At 36.7% G+C, this 13,441-nt stretch overlaps 1 long non-coding RNA gene across 1 annotated transcript in view; it reads right to left on the reverse strand.

The window, feature by feature from the left end:
• Positions 1-12,284: 12,284 nt before the first annotated feature.
• The window catches only part of LOC131381044 (uncharacterized), a 135,784-nt gene continuing 134,627 nt past the window's right edge, over positions 12,285-13,441 (reverse strand). Inside the window, exon 3 of the long non-coding RNA XR_009209460.1 lies at positions 12,285-12,328. This is a non-coding gene — a long non-coding RNA (uncharacterized LOC131381044). The remainder of the gene's footprint in view (positions 12,329-13,441) is intronic.

The following is a 13,441-nucleotide window of genomic DNA, read 5'->3' on the forward strand; positions in this document are numbered from 1 at the left end:
ATATGTAACAAACATGCACGTTGTGCACATGTACCCTAGAACTTATAGTAAAATTAAAAATAAATAAATAAATAAAATAAAACAATGCCATGAGTTGGCATAAAGCTCATCTGCTTCTCCTTTTAAATGAATATGAAAATGGCATTTGCCCCTTTTTAGTCCTGGGTCACCTTCTCAATCCTGCACTGTTCACTGACAATTACTGCTTGCGGTCCTCAGGTCTGTACACATTGGAAATCTCTTTATGCATTTTGGAATGGTCACCTTGCTTCCCAAGGTAGTTACATGTCTATGCACATTTATTTACATATGTTTCATTACATGGAATAAATCTGTATTTCCTTTTAGATCCTACTTACTGGTACACCAATCAACCAAAAACAAACCCAAAATGGAGAAGAGAAGAGGATATATTAACCATTACATATTTCATTAACACTACAAACCCTGGCAAGTAACATTTGTGAAATTAGTGAAGGAATGAATTAATAAATGAACATAAGTGTGAAGCATCCTTATGTAGAAAACCCAATTCTGTTCATTAACACTTAAAATTCAAACACATATGTGAATCTGGTTAATACACTCTTTAACACAAGATGAGGGTGGTCATCACTTATTTATTTTCCTGTACTTTCTTCTGAAATACATTAAAGTTTTCTACCAAGATATAAAATCAATAAGCAGAATACTTCTTCAGTTACTTACTGTGCATGAAAAAATAAGGAGACAGAAATAGAACACAATTTTGAAAAATATAAACCAGTTTTAAGATATTTCCAGATTTGATATTTTCCATTATTACCTTTAAATAAACTCTATCAAAAAAGGAGTCCTTTGCCTATCAGCAAAAGAAATTCTGTTATATACAAGTGATAAGCCAATCTAAGGATATATAAAATAAGTAATTTTTTTTTTTTTTTTTTTTTGAGACGGAGTCTCGCTCTCTCACCCAGGCTGGAGTGCAGTGGTGCGCTCTCGGCTCACTGCAAGCTCCGCCTCCCGGGTTCACGCCATTCTCCTGCCTCAGCCTCTCCGAGTAGCTGGGACTACAGGCGCCCGCCACTACGCCCAGCTAATTTTTTTGTATTTTTAATAGAGACGGGGTTTCACCATGGTCTCGATCTCCTGACCTCGTGATCCGCCCGCCTCGGCCTCCCAAAGTGCTGGGATTACAAGCGTGAGCCACCGTGCCCGGCAAAATAAGTTATTATGCAATAAATATGTCATCCCCAATCAGAGTAGAAGGATAAGAAAAATAAAAAGAGCTAGGGTAATAGAAATGGAATTTTAAAAAATATGAATCCTGCTATTAGTCTATTTCTCAGAACATACTCCAGATGCAAGAAAGTGCTAAATTCTTTATATAAATATATAAAGCCACCAGTAAATAAATGAGCAATGGACAAAAAACCGAATTCCTCAAAATAGAAATAGAACACTTTAACAAACACATGGAAAGAAAGACATTCACCCCCATGAGGAATCAAATAAATAAAAAATACTATAATAATAATACACACTTTTTAATCTAACAAATTAGAAATTATTTAAATTTAATACACAGACAGCAATGCCAGTTGGCAGAAGATGAAAGAGGCACATTTATATTAACATAAATGAGAGTAGAAATTACTTATAAACCCTACTGAGAAGTCATCTGTCAATACCTATTTTAAAAAGGCTTAAATGTATTAATTGCCTTTAACTTACTAATTCCATTTCTAAAAATTTCACTAGGCTGGGTGCAGTGGCTCACACCTATAATCCCAACCCTTTAGGAGGCCGAGGCAGGTGGATCACCTGAGGTCAGGAGTTCGAAACCAGCCTGGCTAATGTAGTAAAACCCCGTCTCTAGTAAAAATACAAAAATTAGCTGGGCGTGGTGGTGCATGCTTGTACTCCCAGCTACTCAGGAGGCTGAGGCAGAAGAATCACTTGAACCTGGGAGGCAGAGGTTGCAGTGAGCTGAGATTACACCATTGCCCTCCAGCCTAGGTGACAAGAGCAAAATTCCATCTCAAAAAAAAAAAAAATGACTAGAATGATCTCCCCTTTTCTGTGTGGGAATGTCTTAGCAAACATTAGATCATCTCCCACAGCCAGTTCAAGCTTCATTCCCTTCCTGGAGCTTACTGTCCCAACGTGGAAAATACCTTCCTATACCTTGTTAAAGCTGGTCTGGCCTTTCAGGAGAGGTCTCTGATTATTTAAAAGAAAAGCCTGCGTGTTTGTAGAAAGGAAGAGGAGTGGGAGATAGGATACAGTAAGGAACTCACATTTCCATCAGGAGTAAATGAGATGCTCTTTGAAATAGTGAAAGGCCCTCTGGTCTTAACAGCAATATAATCCTGAATTACAGAAGAGCAAGGTTAGAGCTAACACAGCAGAGAATAAAGGAGATGATAAGAAAGGTAAAGGTGTCTGAATGAGAAAGGCCAAGAAGATGAAATCAGAAATGAAAAAGATCCAGGTTGAAAATGTTGCTTTCAACTGGAGTGATGAGATAACATTTCAGGAAACAACTGTGAACCAACCTTGGAAAGGCAAGCAAGATTGTAATCAGAACATTAAGCTGGTGGGGAGGAAGTGAGTTCCAGGCCATGCTTTTCTAGTCACTAAATGAAGGGTCTGATTCCAAGCCTCACAAGTTGGAAGGGAAGAGAAAACTCACAGAAACTTCAGAAAAGATTTACATAGGCATGGAAATGACCTGAAGCAAAAACAAGAACAAAAAAAAGCCACCAATGGGCTTGCACACACATACACACACCAACATACGCACGGCTTTTATTTCTATGTTGTTTGCTCATCTTTCTGAACCTCAGGTACATACAATTGAACTATTCATATTCGTTGGTCAATAATACACTGTAATTATTGGGAGAAAAGCTGTGTGTTGGGAGAAGCTGAGGCAGGGCTTGCATGTCTGACATAAAGTAAAAGAGTCTTAGAACATGTCCTGGGTCCAGGGTCTAAAATCCCTTGTGGCCTTTGAAACACCAAGCTCTGTGCCAAAAGGTGGAAGGCTACCCTGATGCACCATAATCTAAGCCCAGGGCATAAAATCCCTCGTGGCTTGGACAGAATCCAGGGCTCGTGGCTCTGGAATATATTTGCTGGCTCCTTGCTCCTTGCTCTCCCGGGATTGATCGTATCTGGAGTTAAAAGAACCTGCTCCCCATTACCTCAAGTAGCAGAGCATATGCTAAACTGTCACAGATGTAAATCATGTACTTAATGCAACACGCCCTTTCGATCCCCACATTCTCACCATTTGTTTCTTTGCTTGATCACCAATAAATAGTCTGGGCTTCCAGAGCTCTGAGCCTTCGCAGCCTCCGTACACTAGCGATGGCCCCCTGGTCCCACTTTACTTCTCAAACTGTCTTTTTCTCAATCCTTTGACTCCACCAGACTTTGTTGCCCCTACGACCTGGTGTTGGGTCTGATCACCCCAACAATAATTATCAGTCCAAGTAAAGTCACTGCATCTATTGTGTTTTCATGTCCCCTCACCAAGCTCATTACACCATATGCCTCTCTCCAAGTATATGGATTATGTCTTCATGCCTGCCTTCCATATGTTTAGATATAGATATTTCCTTGGAAAATATAAATCTGATATTCCTTAACTTGAAAACTCATCTGAGAGAATTAGTATAAAATATGTCAGAGAAGGATAAATGAATATTACCTTGTTCTCTATAAAAAAATTAAAACACTAAAATTATATGTAGTAATGTGTGTGGTTTTCAAAATTAATATAAACGGCATTATGCTGTAATTCTCGTGCTGTTTTTCAGCTTTTTTTTTCATTAATTTCTATGTGCTTGGGAGCTATCCACACCAGTTTATGTAAATATGATCCTTGGGATTAAAACATATTCTGGGCAATGCATAGTACACATTTTATATACCAATAATCATGTTTTCAGTCCTTTACTTCACAGTGTCTTGCTATGGATCTAAGATTTTCTGTGAAGCCCTGCTGGGCCCCCAGGTACACATATTCAATTTCAATAAGCCCTACTAGAATGGCTATACCAGTTTATACTCTTACCAGTAGTGCATGGAAGTTGCCACACCATCTTATGGCCTTAATGTTTTGAGGCTTTTGACTTTTACCATCTGGAAGTATGCAAAGGGGTGTTTCAATGTTTTAATTACTTTTCCGTGGTTACTAAAAGGTTGAGCGTTTTCTCATGTTTTTATTAGTCATTTGGATGTTCCTCTCTTTGAATTTCCTTTCATATTATTTGCTCAATTTTTCCACTGGAGATTTTACCTTTTTTGGTTTATTTAGTGTTGTCCTTTGCCTTTTCTAGATAATAATATCTTCCCAATTTTACACTTTGCAAATGCCACCACTCAGTTGTCATTCCTGTGTTAATTTTCTTCTGCTACCATTTGTTGATGAGGCTTCTTTAATTTTGATGTATATATAATGTGTGTGTTTTAGATCTTTTTCATTTTGTTCATACAAACCCATTCTTCTACTTTTTTATTAATATTAGCTTTTATGTTTCACATTTAGGAATTTAATTTTATTTGCATAAATTATCACTAGATTAATTAACTAATAATTTCATCAACTTCAGAAAAAGAAACAGCCTTAAAGAGATTGCTATGCAAAGCCACAGAAGTTAAATGGCATTTGAAACAATAGAAAAGCATGACATTCTTCTGGAATCATTTTTGAAATGGATCCATGCATTTATTTTTACTTTCAAAAATGAGTCATTCGCAAAGTGCGAGGTTGGTAGCTTAGCTCAGAGGGGTCTAAGGAAGAGAAAGCTCAAATTCATTAATAAAGTAATAAAAGTAAACTATTAAGTAAAACAATCACTTTTCCAAAGCAGATAAAAATCAAAGATGGATCAAAGGAGAACTGTGGTTCTTTTGTCAAAAACTATAGCAAAGAAAGAAATATTCTAACAACAAAAGAAATTCTGCCATTATGGGTTGATGATTTTTAAAAATTTTTTATATATATTTTTTAAAGAGTAAAGGTGGACAACACTATGAGGAGAATGTGATTCCCAAATTATGCTGCCATTTAGAGTGCATTATATCTGAGTCACCAGCAGAGCCGACCTTGAGTATGTTGGGGTAGATGGGCAACCGTGTCTCAAGAGAGGCAGCTGAGCATATTTCTGATGCTGGGACCCTGGGCAAGTCAGTTCTTTTTCGCCTTAGTTTTTATAGCTGAGTAGAACTTTAAAATTCAGCCTCATACATAGCAAAGGACAACTCAAAGGCTGAGAAAGGAAAGTTTTACCCCAGAGCAGGTGCTCAAGTGCTCCTTCCATGACTGTGTGAGTGGTATGTGGCCTTCCCGAGGCAGAGGACCTCAGACGGAGCAGCCTCCTCCATGGTATCAGCGGGCCTGGAACAAGCTCCTCTTTACCTGATCAACTCACTGGTGGGTGGAATGAAGTTTTGATGTGAGTCCAGTTAATTTTACTTTTTAACCGCAAAGCCTGGCTTCCTTAGCTATGGCCTTGGTGTTGGAATGTGCTTTTTCTGTGATAGCTGATTGGCTGCTATTGTCAGTATGTCCCAATGAGACTGGTCAGAAGATGAACCTTGAAATATATGTTCTTCAAATAAACCTGAAAGTATATGTGTGTGATTTACTCAACTAATTTTTAATTAGTTTCAATTAGTTTTAATTATGGGAATATCTGAATCCCACCATCAAAGGTACTGTAATCTACTTGGGACAACAAGATGATTAGTTAAAAACACGGGAATTGAATGACAGGGCTGGAGAATAACAGGCTCATTATTAAAACTAATTAAAATTTTAATTTCTTCCAATTGGTCAAAGAGCAAAATTGTATATGTCTCTGTGAGCTACTTCCATTGTGTCAGATGTTAAGTTCATGCCAATGTACCTGACAAACACAGCTCTTGTCCACAGTAAGAATAGATATCTGATACCATGATATTAATTAAAAATAAGTTTTTATATAAGTGAACAAACTGCTGAGAAAGAGAAATACAAGAGGTTCTTAGGCACATCATGTAGACCCTCAGCTAGTCATGGTTGGAAGTGGAAGGTGGCAGAAATCTGTTACTGGGCATTCAAACAGACAGCTGAGAGACGAGGCAGAGTTAGTTATGAGAAGAGGAGAAATAAGAGTATTTCTGGCATCAAAAACAGCAATTGTGAAGCCCCAGAGGTCAAAGAAAATGAAATACTGCCATGACATTTAACAGATGCTGGACTGCCTGTCCCAGTAGAAAAATCTGATTCTTCTACCATTTTTAGCCAAGATTACTCCATCATAGGCAGATTTGAATTGACTTTATTCATCCCTCAAGGGTTCAAGTTTTAACATCCAAAACTTTATGTTCAGATCAAATTCATTATTTTTAAACTCTAAAATAGCCTTTCTTATTATTCCTTTTTAAATTCATTTTATAATTTCCCTAACAGAGCCCAATTCTCCTATCTTAGCATAACTCCAGATCAACTACCTAGGATTATTCGATGGAGTTATCTGCATGAAGTAATTACTTTTTTTTTTTCTTGCAACCATTTCATATTCCAAGATAAGTCTTTAGACTTTAAAGCACGTACTATCTGTTCAGTTTGCAAATTTTCTTGGAAGTTAAAAGAGAAGAGTCAGCAATTTACTTCACTGACTGAAAAAGAAACTTTAAAAACCATTCCACCTCTGCATCTTTTGGCACTTAGAAAATCTTGATTAATTCTTTAAGATGTCAAAAATGGTAGTTAACTGTATGTCTTTTGTTGAAGATTAGAAATCTTTGTTCAGGGCATTTGAATAATAGTTTTATGACAATGTTCAATTGTGATGAAGACAAGTCACATTGAATCATTTACTCATGAGCTGAAACCTGGGAAACTGTCCTGCATGTCAAAATAATAGAAAAGTGACTTCTGAAATGATATTGGAGGTAAGGTACTTTATTTCAAATCCCTCTGATAACCAAAATGAAAGATTGGAATATAATAATTTAGGATATATTTTCTTTTCCTCAGTAATTCATGTTTACTACATTGACATTTGCAATTGGACTTGCAGGTGTGTCTTCTTTCACAAAACAGATGTCTTCCTAAATAAATATAGAAGTTACTGAAAAGGAACTCACATTTTATATGTGCTGGGGAAAATTCCAATTAAAAGAAATCTTATGAAGTCTCCTTGACAAATACAACAATATTTCTTCTATGCAAATGATTCATATTAATTGGCTTGGTTCATGAATTAATATGTTTATATATTGGGCTTTGTTTAATATGTGCTCAACAGTGTGGAACATAAATCTGATACAAACGTTTTACCTTTTGAAATGTTACTTAGACTTTAGGAAAAATATGTCTGCTGAAAAGGAAGAATTGAAAGGAGAGAAGGAAAAAAGAGAATGAAGGAGGAGGACAACGAAAAAAAGAGAGAAAAATGATTTGTAATATTCTGTTTGTATACTGAGCTTTAGGGCAGCCACAGGCTGAGAACACCCTTGTCTGTAATCTCTTGGCATTTTTTTTTTTATCTTTTTTAAAATTTTTCTTTCAGACGTTGGCATCTTCATGAAGGGGCATGTTTGTTATTAAAAGCCTGATCAACACTTTCAATGGCCATCCTCTGGCTCAAGCCATCTGCACTAAGCCAAGAGGTGGCATAGACTGGGTGGGAAAAGAAACATTTATGAACTTCGAACTAAGTTGAAACTGCTTAAAGTTCAAGCCTTAGGATCAAGGAAAAAAAAAAAAAAGCCAAAATGAAAACAAATGAGCTCCCTTCCATTCAAAGACTCCAAAATCTGCCTTTATGGCCACAGATTGTACAGGTTACCCTGCCTTTTTTTGCCCCCATTTTCTTGACAAAGACCAGTTTCTCACTGATAACGTTGCACTGATCATCTGCAATCATCACTTTTAATAATGAACCTGTTATTCTCCAGCCCTATCAGTCAATTTCCACGTTTTTATGTAAACATCTTGTTGTCCCAAGTAGATTACAGTGCCTTTGATGGTAAGATTCGGATATTCCCATAGTTTTCAGAGCCGGAATTATGCATCAAGAACATCATTGTGTTTTAAACAAGGCACTAGTTCATTTAATGCTCACAAACCCTGAAAATGGGTATTATTCTTCTTTTCATTTTCAGAGGAATCAACTAAAATGTTGAGGATTTAAAGAACTTGTTCATGCTTTTACCACTCGGAGGCAAAGCATATTTCAAAGGCATGTTTCAAAGCTCTTCATCTTTCCATGATGAAAACATGATGGAAAAATAAAAGAGTCAATACTTGAGTAAATGAATGTTAGAATAAAACAACTAACTACTCAATAATTATCAAAATAAAGAATTAAAAACCTCTGTGTAATTTAAGGGAATAAAAAATATTCGTTTAGCTGGAAAAAAGTGACCTCTCCTCTCCTACTCATTCTTCAAGTCTTTCCAACCCAAATGGCCCATGGTGAGAATTTAAAAACTTCTATGTTATGTGTAAACTTGTCTCTTATTTATGTCTTCCTTTCTTCAACCAACAGTTCTACCTGAAGCTGTCCAAATCCCACTCCCTTTGGTATGTATTTTCCTAATATAGCTCCCCTGTAAACCACACAATCTTGTGTCCACCCTCTATATTAGATGCCTGTACAGTGCTTTCCACTTAGAAGGGTCTCAATGAATATATGTCAAATAAACAAATAGGCAAACAGATAACATATTTTTCAGTCTTTCAATAGTGTCATATTTCTTAAGAGTAGCATGCATTCAAAGACATGGCAAGTCTCACAGATATGAAGTCCTGTGTGTTGTGTGTTCATTTTCATTTCCCTCTCCGCACCTAGCTCAGAACTAGGTAAATTTAAGACACCTAAGTGCTGGTCATTTTATATGCAACCTCAAAAGACGTTGGCGGATAGATTCCATATTCCGCCAGGTGAAGAAATGCCATCACAAGGTCACTAGCACAGCAGTTAGTTATCACAATCTCCTTTCTGGCCCTTTTCCCCTCTTCCTTATATTTCTCAAAGGTAACCTCGTGCCTCTGAACCTCTTGCCATACCAAAGGTTGTTCTTGGGAAAAACCTACCGTAGTGCCATAAGTGGAGTCATTTGAGTCATAGATTCCAGCCTATGGTATGCATCGAAGCAAGGGTATCTCTTTTCTCTCCTAAAGTAGAGGGTTTTTAGAATCTATTAGCAAATAAAAGAATATTCTGGGCAGTTGAATGCCCCTTTACTGTAGTTGTAAAACAGAATAGCTAACTCTCATACACAAGGTTACCTATCTTAACTGGAATCTTAACTGGTGGGCTCCGATATCTACTGTTTTCCAAGCAAGAAATGGTCTCTGATCTGTAATCACATGCACCATTTACACTGTGCATGTCATGGGTCACCAGCTGTATTCACCCACAATTCTTCTTGATTGAATTAACTGAAAGAAACAAAATGTCACCTACAGTTGGCCTAAATTAACCAAGAAAATGTGGCTATACCCTGGTGACAGTGTTTTCATTTGTTTTGTTTTGTTTTCCTCAATGAAGCCAAAACCTATTCTGAGCGTCTGACAGCAAGAGTGTACAAGCTTTCAAGACTCAACAGTAAAACCAAGACACAACGTCTGCAAATACTTATCTCTAATGGGCTTTGAAAGGCTTAATTAACTCCTGCAGGAGTAGTTCTTTATAATGTTCAGATTGCATGTTTTCTCAAAGGTCAAAGATTATGAAGATGGAAAGGAATGATTACTTACTATACATGCCTTAGTTGGATCAGAAGAACACTTTTAATACTTTAAATCTTAGTGATTGTTTTATTATTAAAATCCTGGAATTAACTGATTACCCTTAGAAGGTTCAATTCAAGGAATACATTGTAAGTGGTCATGTTTGTTTGTTTTGAATATAGCAGTGGATATATTTTCAGGGCAAGGAGGGGTGGTGAGGGATTTCTTTTCTGCTCTCTCACCTTGTTTCCGTAGATCAGAAACAATTAACAACGCAAGTAACACCTGAGCAGAGATTTCAGCTCTGGTCTTTCTTACTGCAAAAGTGAATTCACAATGTTTGCCAAAGAATCTGTGCTGTTAGACTATTTTGAATATTTCCATTGACATCACTGAGCTTCCTGGTCAGGCTGAAGAACTATTCTAAAAAGGATTTAAAGCTGTTATTTATTAAGATCTTTTTCATGATTCATTCATTTTTATACAATAAAATAAATATTATTCAAGAAAATCAAATATCTACTCCTGCCAATCTCTGAGGGAAAAAACAAAGGTAGGGAAGATTCAATCTTTTTAGAAGTCCCCCAGTTTCTTACAAAACCAAGACCAGTATACAGAGTAGTGTGATATGTGATCAGAGAATACGAAGGGTCATACTGGGGCAAATTAGAAGCATGGGTCAATCAAGTATTGGTGAGAAAGGCACATGCTGCCCAGAGTAACAGACATTTTGGCTGAAAACTAAAGGAAAGAAGAAGCTGACCTGGTAGAGAGGGTTGAAATCACTTTAATCAGAATGAAGTTATACAAAATCCTTGAAGTGAGAGAGAGCACGGGGCATTTGTGAACTCAGGAAAAGCCACTCTCAGTCTGCCTAGAGCCTGTGTCAGAAGGAAAAGCAAACAGGGGACATTTACAAGAGACTTATCTGGAGGCTCTTTGGACTCATTTAAATATTTCAATTTTAAAAGTAACAATTTACAATAAAATTGCACTTTATAAACCTGATACTGGATTTTAGAAAAGAGTAGATAGGAGGGAGAAAGCCCAGGATGTGCAGAAATCGGTTGGGTAAAGTTCTTGAGGAAATAACACCATGGCCTCATAAAGTATAAGGCAGAGGGAAAAGGAGAGGGAGTAGGTTTTAAAGATGTTTAGGATATAGAATTAATTGGGTATTTGGTAGACTAGACAGGAAGGCAAATGGAGAGACCAAAGATCAATCGAGGTTTCTGGCTTATAGATTATTACAGGTGTTAGAGGTACCATTCACCAGGGATGGGCATATAGGAAGAGCATGTAACTGTCCAGGGACATTTGTTGTTGTTGTTATGAATGGAAAAAGACTGGCATATATATTCATTTCTCTTTAATTTTTTAAATACGGAGCTAAAATACAAATTTTGCCAAATTCACTTTTCTAGCCTATTAGTTCCTAGACCCCAAAGCCCTAACTCATCACAGAATCTTTTATAAGGTAGTGCTCTGATCAGTAGAGCTCCTCAATTAGATCTTGTGGTTTATTACTTATTTTGAAATACAATTAATGTGCAGTATATGAAATCTTTAATAGAGTTTACATGATTCGAACCAAGCTTTTCTTTTCAACAGGGTTAGAATATTTTCAATAATACCAAAATACTGTCTGTTTAAATAAGAAACTACATATCTATCTTAGTTTAAATTCGCAACAGCTCTTTGATGAAGATAGATAAGGTTGTGATATTTGTGGTTATAGTGCAGAGAGCATAACATCTAACAGGCTTGTGACATGGCCAGGGTGATCCACAAGCAGAGACATTGTCTCTGAATCTCAGTCTTTCCAGTCCTACTCTGGGGCTCATTACTCTTCCATATGATCTGCAAAGGGCATGCCAAGATGTTGAGTTCAGCAAAGATGCATCTCATTGACCATTAGAATCCAGCACTATCACTACCATCATTATTATTTTGCCTTGAAAAGTTTGCTGCTCTGACCAGTCTTCCGACAGGTGGAATTCTCCTTATAGTTTAAAGCAAAATACGTAAAAAATGCATTTAAAATGCCATCAATGGTGTTTGTAAAAGTGTTTTCCCTCAAATGAACTTTAGAGCCTGGTTCACCAACGAACTGCCCACCACTGGGAATGCATTCTAATAAAAGCACATGCATTATGGTTGTAAGAATACTTGAAACAGCGTTTGCATCTGCTACAAGACTTACAACGTAATGGATTTCTAACTAATTAGCATGATTTCCCAGACTGAATTATCCCACATGTAGGAGTAGCTGGATATAAAAATAAATTTGATTATAATATGCATAAATTGCTCATTTCTTACAGAATTATGGCTTTTTCTTAAGTGAATGCCCAACTTCCCCAAATTGTCAATGAAAATGTGTTTCCAAATGGCTGGTCTTTTTGGGTTTGTGCTGCTTTCCGGGAGTTTGGCTACTCGTGGCAGCTGCTTTGTTGGAACATGACATGCACAGCACATCAGGCAATGAGTGTGACCTACATTCAGGATGTTTATGCGTTCTGCAGAAATTGGGTAATTTCACTCACCGTTTTGTTCTTCTGCTGATGTGACGGGTCTTGAGCATCATTTTGGGCAATAAATCCCTGGATGCTTAAAAAAAAAAAAAAAGCACAGTACTTACAGAAGAATAAGATCAAAAGGTAGAAATCCACTATAGTGTATTTCTCCCAGTTCTATGCCAAGTTTTGTTAGAATGGTATAAAATCAATGACAAACACACTCCTCTACTCCTTGGAGCTGCCATAATGACTCATGCACAGACAATTATAGAACAAAACAAGACAGAACAGAACCAAATGCCAAATGACCAACAACCAGTAGTATATTCTGTAATTCAGAAAAATTATTTGCTATAATTGCAAATGTATAGCACTTAATCTGGGAAAGAAACGAGGTAAGATTTGGATGGCTGGAATGTAAAAGAGACATTCCACATCTATAACCTAGTATGAAGGTAAGAAAAGCATCTTTCTTTCATGTACAAATTCATCCATTCATTACAAGCTGTTTTACATGAGAACTATAATAATTCTGTTTGTGTGATGTGTCATTTTGTTTAATATCCCCTATGCAGTTTGTTAATAGGTGTTATACACACAAAGTGTTTCTTTGTCAAATATGTTTGGGAAGCAATGGGTAAATAAAATTAAACATGAATATTTCAAAACTTCTCAGTATTCAGCGTTCTCCATTTTCTTTAAATGAGAAAAAACTTTGTTTTAAATTTCAAACTTAACAGATATATTGAAAAATTTTTAAAAATCTTACACTGCTGGACATGGTGGCGTAATCCTGTAATCCCAATATTTTGAGAGGCCAAAGCAGGAGGATCACTTGAGTCTAGGAATTTGAGACCAGCCTAGGCAACAGTGAGACCTCACCTCTACAAAAAATAGAAAAATTAGCCAGGCATGGTGGTGCATTCCTTTAGTCCCAGCTACATGGGAAGCTGAGGTAGGAGGATCACTTGAGTCTGGAAAGTTGAGGCTGCAGTGAGCCATGATCATGCCACCCCACTCCAGCCTGTGCAATAGAGGGAGACCCTATTTCAAAAAAAAATAAAAAACAAAAGAGCACAGCTTTCACTTAAGCAAAATAACCTATATATGAGAAGAGGGTAGAAAAAGTTTGTGCTGTTAAGGAAAATTTGATGCCCCCTCCCATTAATTCCGAATTACAATAATGTAACAACTTTTTTTTTTT

The sequence above is a fragment of the Hylobates moloch genome, unplaced genomic scaffold (genome assembly GCF_009828535.3).
Source record: "Hylobates moloch isolate HMO894 unplaced genomic scaffold, HMol_V3 SCAFFOLD_13, whole genome shotgun sequence".
Lineage (NCBI taxonomy): Eukaryota > Metazoa > Chordata > Mammalia > Primates > Hylobatidae > Hylobates > Hylobates moloch.